The 13,527-nt window shown below is 48.8% G+C and overlaps 2 long non-coding RNA genes across 2 annotated transcripts; one reads left to right on the forward strand and one right to left on the reverse strand.

Moving 5' to 3' along the window:
* Positions 1 to 5,667: 5,667 nt before the first annotated feature.
* Positions 5,668 to 9,125, forward strand: LOC103892302 (uncharacterized). Its single transcript, XR_656533.3, has 3 exons — positions 5,668 to 5,743; positions 6,574 to 6,698; positions 8,037 to 9,125. It is a non-coding gene; the product is annotated as an uncharacterized LOC103892302 (long non-coding RNA).
* Positions 9,126 to 9,129: 4 nt separating this feature from the next.
* On the reverse strand, positions 9,130 to 10,929 carry LOC129049608 (uncharacterized). The gene is made up of 3 exons (XR_008512837.2): positions 10,672 to 10,929; positions 9,489 to 9,614; positions 9,130 to 9,338 (listed from the first exon to the last, which is right to left on the reverse strand). It is a non-coding gene; the product is annotated as an uncharacterized LOC129049608 (long non-coding RNA).
* Between the last annotated feature and the right edge of the window lie 2,598 nt (positions 10,930 to 13,527).

Consider the following 13,527-nt stretch of genomic DNA (forward strand, 5'->3'; position numbering starts at 1 on the left):
CCAAGTGGCTTTCAAAAGGGACTTTTACTACTGAATTCTCATGATGACATGAGGTTGTGAGAATTCCACTTACTCTGCATCCTCACATTGTTTATTGTCAGGTTGTTTAATTTTGTTAATCAGGTACCTATGAATTATTATCTCTCTTTTCCCATTTGCCCCAATAATACTCACTGGTGGTACTTGTGGTTGCAGCATTTACCCCAAGACACCTTTCCCACCATTATGTTTTTAGTAGTGGTATTTCCATTTGCAAAATATAATAATTCTTGATTGCTGAAAATGTCAAATCCTAGAAAACATAGCATTCCTACATGTGATGTTAACACTGTTCTTAAATGGTTGTTGGCCGAAGATTTGTTTGATGAATCCAAGTCTTCCGAAAAAGATGATTCTCGTGATTCAGATTATTCTGATGTTAGTTTTGTTTAGAAATAATTCCAAAAACAGTTTTTCTATTTGATTTTCACATTGAAAATCAGTCAGATTTGCTTCAGCCTCAAACAGCGTGTTTATGTAAAAGCAAATGAGCACTGGCAGTACGCTGCACTTTTTTCTTTGTAAACAGGAGAAAGGTTAATTCATATTTTTCTGATTACTAAAGAGATTATCTTATTTCTTTCTTTCTTTTCTTCTCCTTTTGCTATTCATGTTTCTATTCATGTCTTCTGTGAAACACTTGTTCATGTCTTTTTTCCATTTCTATCATGTTTGTTTCTTTTTGATTTGCAGGTCATGTGGCTAACTTTGTCAGGAGGGACCAGTCTTCAGGGCATCTGTAGCATTTTTCATTTCCATCCATAATGCACCAGTGCTCCAGATGCTCCCCATCCTTGCCAGCACTAAGTGTTTGGAACTTGTTTTATTGCAGGCCTGCTCATAGGCATGCAGTCGTATCTCGCGGTGGCTTTAAGTTGCATCTCCAAAAGGGCTAATGATGCTGAATATCTTTTCATGTGCTAAGATGCTTTCCATATATTCTCTTTGGTGACATGTCTGTTGCCTACTTTTATACTGGTTGCTTATTTCCTACTGTTGAGTTTTCAGAGTTCTTTATAGACTCTGGATAACAGTCTTTTATTGGATATGTGACTTGCAAATATTTTCTCTCAGTCTATAGGTTACCTTTTAAGTCTACTCAGCAGTGTCTCTTGCAAAGGAGAAAATTTTACTTTTGATTAAGTCCAATAATTATTTCATTTGATTGATGAAGTATGCTTTTGGAGTCATATCTACCAGTTCTTTGCCTAATCCCAGGTCACAAAGAATTTCTTCTACACTTCTTTCTAAACATTTTATAGTTTTGTGTTTTACATTTAGTTCTAAGATCTGTTTCTGTTTTGTATAAGTTGGGAGTGTCAAGTCAAAGCTCTTTTCATTTATTTAACTTTTTGCATATGGTTATCCAACTGTTCCAACACAATTTGTTGAAAAGACATCTTTTCTCCTTTGAATTGCCTTTGTAACAGTGTAAAAACCCAAATGGTCATGTTTGTGTGAACTTATTTCTAGATTCTCTGGTGGGCATCCTTTCTGTGACAGCACATATAGATATCCTTTCTGTGATAGCATCCTTTCTGTGATAGCATCCTTTCTGTGACAGCATCCTTTCTGTGATAGCATCCTTTCTGTGATAGCATACTTCCTTCATCACTACATCTTTACAGTGTCTTAAAATTGAGTAGTGTGATTCCTCCAACTTTACTCATCTTTTTCAAACATGATTTGGCCATTCTATTTTCTTTGACTTTCCAGATAAATTTTAAAATTTGGTTCTCTATATCTATAAAAAATCCATAATTTGGGGAGCTTCCCAGCTCTTAGGATGGATATATTTTGTCTATTCTGGAAAATTCCCCATCTGTCTCCACTTGTTCCTGTAACTATTCTGTAATTCTCATCATAAATGTGGCAATCATCCTCACTTGATCCTTAAAGCCTCTTAATATTTGTTTCCTATTTTTCTCTTTTTTTCTTCCAGAACTGCATTCTGAATAATTTCTTCAACTTTATCTTCCAGCTCCTTGATTCTCTCTGCAGTTGTATCAAATGTGCTGCTAACCCTTTCTGTTGAGTCTAATTTCAAATATATATTTAAAAATTCTAGGGCTTTTGAGTGGTTCTGAAATCTTCCTGGTCAATTTTGACAACCTTGTGCTGCTTTCTTAGACTTTTAATATCCTCGTTTATTTCCTTCAATGTGTTAAACATTCTTCTTTTCTGTTCTGTATCTAATACTTTCTGTATCTTCAGTTCTTCGCAGTTGACTTTTTGCCTCACATCTTATTTCCTGTGTGTTTCTTGGTTTTGATTATGAGCCCATGTGTCTTGGTGTTTTATCTATTGTAATTCTTTGAGGACTTAAAGTGAGTTTCTTCAAGGAGGATTTTATTTTGTTTCTTCCAAGAACTCAGGAGTACTATCAATTCTGGGATGCTTCAAGTTAAATTTTTGTCTTTCTTAAAAATCATATATTTAGTGTACATTTGACCTCAAAGCCCGTGAGCACAGGCTTATGGCTGGGAATTCTGAGGGAAGACTTTACTTGCACTGCTCTCAGAGCCAAGGCTGGGGCCACCATCAGTGGGCAGAAGTTTCTGTTCCACTGATCGGGTACTGTGCCCTGGCTGCCCCGCACAGGCCTCAGGCTCTGTCTCCTTCGGGCGTGAGGTCCGCTGAAAGTCAGATGACTGGGACCATGGGTGCTAGCAGATACCCCGGGGAAGAGTGCCAGTTTAAATGCATGCCTTTCTTTTCTCAACGTGTTTCTGACTCTGATAAATTCTGTTATTTTTCCTCAAACTCAGCCATTCAGTAAAAGAATTTTTTTTCTTTTCATCTATCTGGCATGTTAAGTGTGGTGTACCAAAGCTAGTTATTTTTGAAAAGCAAATCTATCACATTACTGAAAATAAAGCCCAGGCACCTTGAACTTTAAAATTGTAAACACACCCATCATTGCTCCATAACTCCTAGCAGATAATGTGACCTAACCTTCCTCATTTTGTAGATAAACTAACTGAGACTCAGACCTACAAAAGTTAAGCAGGAAAGAACACAGCCATGGGATGAAAGGCACAGCCCAGAGCCCTGGGCCCCTGGCAGGACACTCTTCCCGTCCTCCTCTGTGCCCTGAGCAGCCAGCGTCCAGTTCAGGGCTTTGTAGCTGAACGCGCAGCCCCAGCCTTGCTGACATAGCACCTGGTGGCGGGGAACAGTGGCAAAGTCCCCCGGGGGGTCTGGTGAGCAAGGGCGGGGGAGATTCGTGACAGGAACGATGCCCAGACTGAAACAGAAGGGGCGCTAAGCAGTGCCCCGCCAGCCCACGAGCCAGAAGGAGCCACACGGAGACGTCACGCGGCACACGTGGAGTCCCACACACACGTCGCACAGAGTCCGGCCTCTACACATTTGCAGGTGTCTTGCACATCAGGAAAACCAGTGAAGCCCCCGCGGAAGGCAGACTTTCCTGGCTGCGCGTGCCGGTTGGATACAGCCCGAATTAGTGTTATTTTCCAACGTGAAGTTCTGTTTTGGCTGAAATAAGAAAGCGACCCACACTCGGAAGGAAGCACCTGAGACTCGTGTCCTTCCTCGCTGGCTCGTTGGTGCTCGGCGGCGCCAGACCGCTGTCAGAGAGACCACATCTCAGTGGACACAGCGCATCTGTGTGGCCAGCACAGACACACACAACCCCAGAGTAAGCCTCCTCCCGCCTCCCCAAACCCACACCCATGCCAGCGTCTCTGCGCTTACCCCATTGTCCCTGCAGGCCCTGGCTGGGCGTGAACTGGGCCCCTTCATCCCAGCCCCGTGTCCGGGTGCACGCGGAAGAGGCCGAATTCTGGTTTCTTGCAGCCAGCAGGGGGTCCTTGGCTTTCCATCACGATTTTTTCCCAGGAGGATATTATCTCACGTTAACAAAACTCAGGAGGAGTCAGAACAGGTTCCGGAAGAACTCTGTGCTCTCTGACTTTTTAAAACCTTACAGAAACAGCAGCCCACCCCAGGCTCCTGGTGCTGTGAAGGCTGATTCCGATTCCCAGGAGGTGGGCAGTGTCTCCTGGAGTCTGTTTCTGCCCCTGCTAATAGGGCTGGATGCAGAGCTTTTCTGACCTGAGGGAAGAATCAGGGAACCCAGTACTAATTCACTGAGGTGCCAGCGACCCAGGATCTTATCCATAAAGATTCTAGAATGCTGAAGCAGCTCCCAAGAGCCTGGAAAATGCAAAACAAATTTCTCCTCCCTAAAAATAAAAAGTAATTCAGAAGATAGGCACTTTTGATATCAACATGAAAACAAAGCACCAGTTAATAAAAATATAAATCTTACATTAAATCAGCACTTAGTTGAATTTGAGGAGGCAGTGGTAGCAGACTTGCTGGAAATATTTCTTCCCTCCTAATTTTTTCATACCTTTTCCAGTTTATCCCAGATCTCATCTCTTCCACACAGTCTGCTCTGTCCTTTCTCAAGAATGAAATGATGACTCTCCTTCATCTCCACCTTTCACAGTCTCTCTGCCCTGCCCACTAGGGGAAGAGTGCCTGGGCACTGCAAGAATTTAGTACCAATTGCCCTTCCTTCCTTCCTTCCTTCCTCTCTCTATCCCTCCCTCTTTCCCTTCCTTTTTCCTTCCTTTCTTCTTTCCTTCTTCCTTCCTTCTTTCCTTTCTCCCTTCCTCCCTCTCTCCCCTCCTTCACTGCCTTCCTTTCTCTCTTCATTCCTTCCTCCTCCCCCCGCTTCCCCTCTTGCTTCCTTCCCTTCTTCCCTTCCTTCCTTTCTCTCTCCCTCACTCTTTCCCTTCCTTTCTTCCTTTCTCCCTCCCTCCCTCTCTCACCTCCTTCCCTGCCTTCCTCTCTCTCTTCATTCCTTCTTCCTCCCTCCTCCCTTCCATCCCTCCCTTCCTTTCTTCCTTCCTTCTTTCCTTTCTCCCTCCCTCCCTCTCCCCTCATTCCCTGCCTTCCTTTCTCTTTATTCCTTCCTCCTCCCTCACCTCCCTTCCTTCCTTTTTTCCTTCTTCCTTCCTCCCTCCATCCCTTCCTTCTTTCCCTCCTTCCTCCCTCCCTCTTTCCCTACCTTCCTTCCTTCTTTCTTTACTTTTCTTCCCTCCTTACTTCCTTCCTTGTCTCCCTCTCTCCCTCTCTCCCTCTCTTCCCTGCCTTCCTCTCTCTCTTCATTCCTTCCTCCTCCCTCCCTTATGCCCTCTCTCCCTCTCTCCCTCCCTCCTCCCTGCTCCTGCCTCCTCAGCACCCTGGTTTCCCGGTTCCCTGGTTCCCCTGGTTCCCTGGTTCTCTGGGTCCCTAGTTTCCTGGTTCCCCTGGTTCTCTGGTTTCCTGGTTCCCTGATTCCCTGGTTCTCTGGTTCCCTGGTGCCCTGGTTTCCTGGTTCCCCTGGTTCTCTGGTTCCCTGGTACCCTGGTGCCCTGGTTCTCTGGTGCCCTGGTTCCCTGTTTCCCTGGTGTCCTGGTTCCCCTAGTTCTCTGGCTCCCTGGTTTCCTGTTTCACTGTTTCCTGGTTCCCTGGTTCCCTGGTTCCCTGGTTCCCTGGTTCCCTGGTTTCCTGGTTCCCCTAGTTCTCTGGCTCCCTGGTTTCCTGTTTCACTGTTTCCTGGTTCCCTGGTTCCCTGGTTCCCTGGTTCCCTGGTTTCCTGGTTCTCTGGTTCCCTGGTTCCCTGGTGCCCTGGTCCCTGTTCCCATGGCTGCCGCATTTATTATGCATGCGCCCCTCCTGTTCCATGAAGGTAATGGGTGCTCCTCCTCCCTTGATCTTTCTTTGCTCTTCTTTTCCAAAAAAAGTGGGGGATGCATATTAAACAAACACTCATCACAGTCTTCATTATTTTGGCAAGGAAAACAAATGGGAATCAAGTCGTCTTTTTCCTGTCAGGGTGCTGATGAAGGAAACGTCAATAAACCGAACAATGTACTGTGTGACTGCCTGGCTTGAGATCTTTGAGTACAATAAAATAAAATAAAATAAAATAAAATCCTAATAGGGAGAAGAGTTTCATCATGTTCTGTTTCAAACTCCAGGCTACACTTTCTCGATGCTGACCAGTCCTCACCTGACTAACACGAGCTGAATAAGAATGGACATTGGCATGCTCAGGATCTAGAGGCAAGATTCCAGCAGCCCGATGCCCTCAGCCCCAGCCCCAGCCCCAGCCCCAGCTCCCTCATGTCATGCAGCCACACACAGCCCCACACAGCCCCACCGCCTTGACTACAGGCATGGTCAAGGCATGAATGGTTGATCTCAAATATCTCCAGGCATTGCTACTCACCGAGAGAGCTTGGACACTCATGTGCAAAGGCAGAGACAGAGAGTCGGAAAGAAAGACAAAGGGGTAGGGGGAGAGGCTTTTGAAAGAGCATTCAAAGATGTTCTGAGGAAGACATCCAAGCATGCAAGTGGCCTGTTAGCTCTGATGTGACCTAGTACACTTGTTTCAGCAGAAGTCACACAGGTCCAAGCACCAAGTGACCTGTTAGCCCTACTGTGAACTAGTACACTTGTTTCAGCAGAAGTCACACAGGATCCTTAAAGCATCCTCATTCTTTCTCCGTACAGGTTCTGGATGGAGGTCTCATGAGGGATTTGGGCAGAGGCTGATGAAAACATAAAACGGGCCAGTCTCCAGATTCAAAGGAGAGCTGGAGACAGCATTCGTAGGTTGACCAGGCAGCTTTGACCAGGTGTGACAAAGGAAGCCCAGGTGTCCCAGTCTATTCATGTTTCTATCACAAAATGCCTTTGAATTGGTAATTTATAAACAATAGAAATTTATTTCTTATCGTTCTGGAGGCCGGAACGTCCACAATCAAGACACCAGCTGGTTCCCGGCCTGTGAGGACCCAGCCTCTGCTTCCAAGATGGCGCCTCTGGGCTGCATCCTCACATGGGGAGGGGGTGGGAGAAGAAAAGGGGCTGAGCATGCCCTTCAGCCTCCATTATAAGGCGTGGATCCTGTTCCGAGGGAGGAGCCCCCATCACTCAGCCTCCTCTCAGAAGGCTCCACCTGTTAACACCACACGGGGCTTAGGTTTCGCTGTACGCATTTGAGAGGCATCTACATCATTCAGACTATAGCACAGGGTGGCCCCCCACTGCTTCCCATACTGCCAGAGGCTGGGGCAGCCCCCCGGCCACCATGTTCCGCCAGCAGGATGGCTCCTGTCAGCCAGGTGTGTGGGGCCTGGGCACACTGGCAAGAAGCAGGGAGGGCAGCCCAGACCCGGCCGCCCTGTGGCTGCTCCAGGAGGCTGTGTCCCTTTTGGAGACTGTGACAGATCCACGATCCGTCCCAGCCATTGCTCCATCTGTCTTGTGCATCAACCCCTCTGCCAGTATCATATGGTAAATAGTACCAGGAATACTACAGTTCCAGGCACCCAGGTCACATCAGAGAACGGACGAGTTAGAGTTTAACGACACAGTTTGTAGCTGAGGCTGCTTTGGAGCTGATGACTGGGATGGCATTGCTGCTCAGAACTGATGACTGGGTGGCATTGCTGCCTGGAGCTGATGACTGGGTGGCATTGCTGCTCAGAACTGATGACTGGGCGACATTGCTGTCTGGAGCTGGTGACTGGGCGGCATTGCTGTCTGGAGCTGGTGACTGGGTGGCATTGCTGTCTGCAGCTGGTGACTGGGCGACATTGCTGTCTGGAGCTGGTGACTGGGTGGCATTGCTGTCTGCAGCTGGTGACTGGGCGACATTGCTGTCTGGAGCTGGTGACTGGGCGGCATTGCTGTCTGCAGCTGGTGACTGGGCGGCATTGCTGTCTGCAGCTGGTGACTGGGCGGCATTGCTGCTTGGTTGTTGTCGAGCCTCCCCGAGGTCCAAAGTCACCAGAAGGAATGCCCTGGAAGGAGAGGGCATAACTGTAGTTCTAGGAGTCTGAGGCCCAATTTAACCTTTTCTCCATCATTCAGCAGCTTAGAAATTCATGTCATTCCCCCTCTAGGCCTCAATTTCTCTACCTGTAAAATGGGGTGTTTGAGCCGAATTCCCTTTACCTGTGAAATCCTAGGACCCCATCATGTCACTTTCATGCAGCAGAGGCAGCGACTACTGGAGAGGGACACGAAGGACTGCACCTGGATCTTGTTTAAACGCAAGGAGCTGGGTTTTGAAGACGCCACAAGGGACTTTAGGACCCTACGTTACTTATCGACATCAAAAGAGGAGAAGATAAAGCCTCACAATTCTTCCTCCCACTTCCTCAGGTGGCCAGTGCTGCTTTTATTGTGGAATGGGTTTGCCACAAAGCCTCAGGCTGATAGATAAGACTCGGGTCTCTGAAAAATGACAGCTTGACATCAAACCAACAAAATCAATTTCCAAATTGATTAAAACCATCCTCAAATAAAACTCTGCTGGCTTTCTCAAATCCCATTGTAAAAGGTCATCTGGGAAGTAAGTACCATATTTGTTTTAAGTTAGCAGGAGCCCGCAGCGCACTTGAGGCCCTACAGTTTCAGGGCCAGGCTGGGCTGACTGGGCCCACCCACGCCTCTGCCCTCACCACAGCCCCCAGCTCCAGGGTGCCCACCAGAGCCAGGGCAGGAAGCCACCTCCAGGCTGGCCCTTCGTCTTGGCTCTTTGAAAAGCTTTGGGTGAGATGTGTCTCTTGGATCAAATAAACAATCAACAATTGGCTGCTATCATTAAGGGAGAGGGTTACTGCTGAGGGAGACATATCCTGGGGGCATTTTGTGTGTTTATGGGGTGATTTATGATTCATAGAGATCAAGCGATAAAAGTACTGAAATGCCAAGAAAGAAAATTGGAGAGAAAAATTGCTACAAATTTTATTCTGATTTTTTTAAGGAGATTTATTTTATTTGCAAGATTTGTAATTGATGCAAAGCCTGTAAATGCAGGTTCCCCACTGTCAAAGCCTCTCCCTTTCAGACCCTTTGTAAAGGCGTGACCTGCTTCCAGAAACGTGATATTTGAAAAAATGAAATCTACACATTGAGATACATTAAGAGTGACTGTTCACGTGACAAAAGGGTTTGCCACTTTACAAAAGATTCATCCCAGTGTTTCTTAAAGAACTATACAACTGCGATGTATTTTAAATGCCTTTCAATTAAAAGAATTGACTCATGCTCAACTTTGCTTCAACATTATTTCAACTTTATTTCACCTTAAATATCATACAATAAAAACTTAGTGTACTGATTTTTATCCCGGGGGAATATGTCTTCCCCTAGGTTTGATAGAGGAATCTGGCTCTGAAGGTTGCACAGCAGAAAACCAGCTCTCATTCTATTCTGCCATTAACTGGTAGCAGTGAACACGGTCCCTTGGGCCTCAGTTTCCCCATCTGTAAAACAGGGACAAGCTACTTGCCCACTAAGCCTATGTTTCAAAATGGTCATGGGTTTAAAAACACAGAAAACAAAGGTGCCCAGTGCTTACCAACGTGAGGTGTTAATGTTCTGTCCCCTGGCCACACCTTAAATGGCCCACCTACCCAGGATGGCTGCTGGACCAGTCCCAGGCAGCGTTATTAAGCGCCTCCGGCTACATTCAGGCTGTTTCCCTCCACGTCCATTTCCGACTTCAAGGCCTTCATGCCGGGTCCCGTTTCATCCTCCCTCTGAAACGAGATTAACAGGAAAGGATCCAGTGCCTGTCCGTTCACCTCTTGCCGCCCAATGTCCATTGATGCCAGGACACCAGGTACTGAGCTCCTCTCACAGCCTGCCCAGGCTTCCACTGGCAATCGGGTCCCACTGTGCAGATGAACAAACAAATCCCCCATCTCAGGGACTGCCCACAGTCACACAGCCGGGAACACACAAGGGGCCTTTAAAGTCAGTCTCCTCTGCTGACTCCTGTGCTCTGCCTGCAAGAGACCTTCTCCATCATCACCACACCGAAGGGGAAACAGAGGCCATCCCGGGGCAGTTGGCCACCCGACAGCCTGTGTGCACATTGGAAGCTGGGCCTGTCATTTGTTTGGGCCCACAGGAGGGACACGGGGCAAGGGAGATGATCTCCCCGCTGGAGACCTGTGGCATCATCCAGGCCCTTCTCTGCCCTCTCAGCCAAGGCAAGGTGGCACCAAGTTCTTCACCTCTGAGGGGTGAAGTGGCACAGACACTTCTGCAAGCCAGAGCCCTTCCTCCCAGGTCTGCAGTGGCCAGCATCCCTCTCATTTGGTGATTGGGTCACAAATGTTCTTCCTGAGAATCTCTGCCACCAATGAAGTGTCCCAGACGGCCGCCGTGAAAGAGACCCAGGGCAGGCTTCTGGGGAGGGCCTGCCCCAAAGGGACCACGAGTCCCTGAGGGTCTTGGCGGATGAGCTCAGCTGCAGATGCCCGGTCAGGGGAGCGTGAGCCAGTGCTCAGGAGCTCTGGATACTTCTAAGGAGGGGGCGTCTGTGCAGAGACGCGTTTCTTCGTGTAGACACGAAGGGGAAGGGGTAAGTGGAGACCACCGTGGTGTGCCATGCTCCAGTGTCCAGAGGACCATCACATTGCTCAAATCCACAGCCAGGCGGCACCTCCGCAAGCTGGGCATGTGACGCGGTGGCGTCTTAGTGACAGTTGGCTTGGCTCCTGGAGGGGACACTGAAGGGTGAAGCGGGGGCTTGTCCGGATTGCTGTCCCTCGCCCACCCAGCACGTCCATCTCCATTCCCCCAGCCCACCTGGCACAGCGAAAGCTGAGCTGCTGGAGGCACACTGTCCTCAAAGCTCCCTGGCCTCAGCAGCATTAGCCTGGGTCTTGGGCAGTCCTGGAGACTCTGAACTGCAAAGGGACGCAGAGGCAGGGCTTCCACTCACAGGCTGGCTGCCCACTGGCCGCCACTCACACGGGACGCACAGACCACAGGGGTTTCTTTGATCTTCATTCTGCAGCTCCCACATCTGAGCCCTGGGCACTCACCCCTAAAAATCCTCCTCTCTAAGCAACCAGCGAGGATTCCATGGATGACAAAGGGGTGGGGTGGTGTGGAGAAGGTGCCACCTCCCACAGCCTCCACTGCAGGTGGGAGCTTTGCTGCAGCACAAAGGACCCGAGGGGTCTGCCCTGCTGGAGCCGGGCCCACCTGGCCCCAAGGACCCCGTGGCAGAGCCGGGTGTGGGGGTCGCCATTCATCCTAGAGCTTCTGTCCCAAATATCTCTGCTTAACTTTTTCCTTAGCTTCCCTGCTGACCAAGCATTCTTAACACATGCCTGTGTATCCACACGAAAAAGCCCACTGTGTGCCTAGTGTCACTTCGCAAAGGCTGTGGGGCCCTCCAGAAGAAATGGAAGTAGCTATGCAGGCTGAGCCGGAGTGGGCTCCCATGGAAGGGATCGCAGAGAGGCCTCTGGGAATGGAATGGGTGAAGATCCACTTGAGAGAAATCACTGCCAGCAGGAAGAGCAAGTGGGTCCCTCCTGCTGGCCTCCTTGTCCAGTCCTTTCTGCCAAGAAGAGAGGAAGCACAATGCTTGTCCTCTGTCGTTTTATCGGCAGTGCCCCCAACGTGAAGATGTAGCAGGCAGAAAACAGGGGTTTTGTGCAGTTAAGTCCTGAGGCTCTGGGGAGCCATGATGTACTGGGGGAGCGCCTGCCAGGGCTGTGCAGCTGCTCTGAAAACTCAGCAAATTCGGAGTCAGTGATGGACAATCGCCCCCGTGAGCAACAGAGCTGTCAGGCCCTGAGCACACTTTCCTTAGGGGACCACACCCCCAGGCAGCACCCACGGAGCTGCTGAACACACCGCACCAAAGATTGGGATTCTGCACAGCCCCGTGGGGCATGCCAAGGGCAAATCCAAATCTACTTGTGAGTGAGGGGACCTCCACCCTGCCCTGGGTTAAACTAACAGCTAAAACACACACAAACACAAACAGACACATGTACATGAGCACACACACACATATGCACATGCATACATGCACACAAGCACATGTACACACACATACACACAAACACACATGTGCGCCCATACACGAAACATGCATGTGCGTGCACAACACACAAGCACACATACACACGTGCACACACATATATGCACAAGCACAAACACACATGCATGCATGCACACAATTACATGTGCCCCCATAAGGCAACATACATGTGCACACACAACACACACACACATAAGTGTACACCTGCGTATGCATAGCACACGCATTGGCATGCAGTAGTGCACACATACACATGCATGCACAAATGGGCACACATGTGTGCACACACACACACATGCACACACTATGCCTTGTGTATTCCTTTCTTTTACAAATGTTGCTGTACTGGGAGACCACCTCCTTCAACTTCCTTTAAAACACCACCCAGAAATACTGAGAAAATCCCCCTCACAGAAGATGATGGCCCTATTGATTAAAATAAAATTAGATGGAATTATTTTGGAGACATAATGTCCTTCATCAGTTAAAACATGTTAAATTAATTCATTTGCTGGTTTCAGAACACACATTAGGAGTCGCTGGGGAAGCCCTGTTACAAATGAAATCTCTCAAAAGCCACATGTGGCTTCTTCCCTGTGTACTGCTCTTCCTCCTGTCGACACGGCACACGCACACACACAACTAACATGCGCACACACGTGCACACTGTCGGATATTGCAGTGCGCACTCCATTTCCACATTCGTGACTTTGTAAGGTCTTCCTTCCTGCTCGGGTGTGGCGAGGCTCAGATGCGCAGTTTGCCTCCAAGCTGTGGACGAGCTGTCCAAAGCCCCGTGCCCTCCAGGAGCTGGAGGTGCCGTTTTGCATCATTTTTTTCTGTTTCCACCGGTTCTTCCTCTCTCCTCTAACCACACAACGTGAAAATACCCCCAGACCGTGCATTGCCTGTTTATTATGCTGCCTCTGAAACACAGATCCCATTATGTGGGGAGAAATGAAAGGAGAACCTGCACGGATCTATTTTTAGCAGGTGGTTGGAATACTATAAATTTTAGGGTGTTTTGCCTCCCTCCTGCTCCTTAGCCCCTTCAATCTTGTCAGCTGTAAAATGGGTCTCTGTTTAACCCCTCATGGATCCTCATGGAGATGAAAGGTGCACTCATGAATTACTGGTGCTGACAGCCCAGCAAGGCCTCGCCGCAGGGGGTCCCCTTTGTTCCGTCCACTCTGACCTCCCGCACCCTGTCTGTCTGTGGGAACCGGACCAGAAGAATGTGGGGAGGAGTCAGGAGCACAGAAGCGGCAGGCCCGCTCCTGGCCGGGGAGTCAGGAGCACAGAAGCGGCAGACCCGCTCCTGGCCAGGGAGAGCTGCCATTCTTCTGCTGCAAATATTCTGACCTCATCTGGGGCACACCTCCACCCTGATGCGATCCATCGGTGACCTCCTTTGTGCTTTGCAAACCGAGACAATAGGTTCTGCTCCAGAATCGTCCACACAAGGGCAGGAAGGGTGCTTTTCCTGAGCACAGAAGTGTGTTTCATTTTCTTGTGTGTGTGGGAAGAAAGTGGCTAGGCGCTGAACCCTGCTCTGAGGAGGGGAAATCAGAGCTGGAAGTCCGGCGGGAAGCAAGTCTTCACGA

Source organism: Pongo abelii, chromosome 14 (assembly GCF_028885655.2).
Source record: "Pongo abelii isolate AG06213 chromosome 14, NHGRI_mPonAbe1-v2.0_pri, whole genome shotgun sequence".
Classification (NCBI taxonomy): Eukaryota; Metazoa; Chordata; class Mammalia; order Primates; family Hominidae; genus Pongo; species Pongo abelii.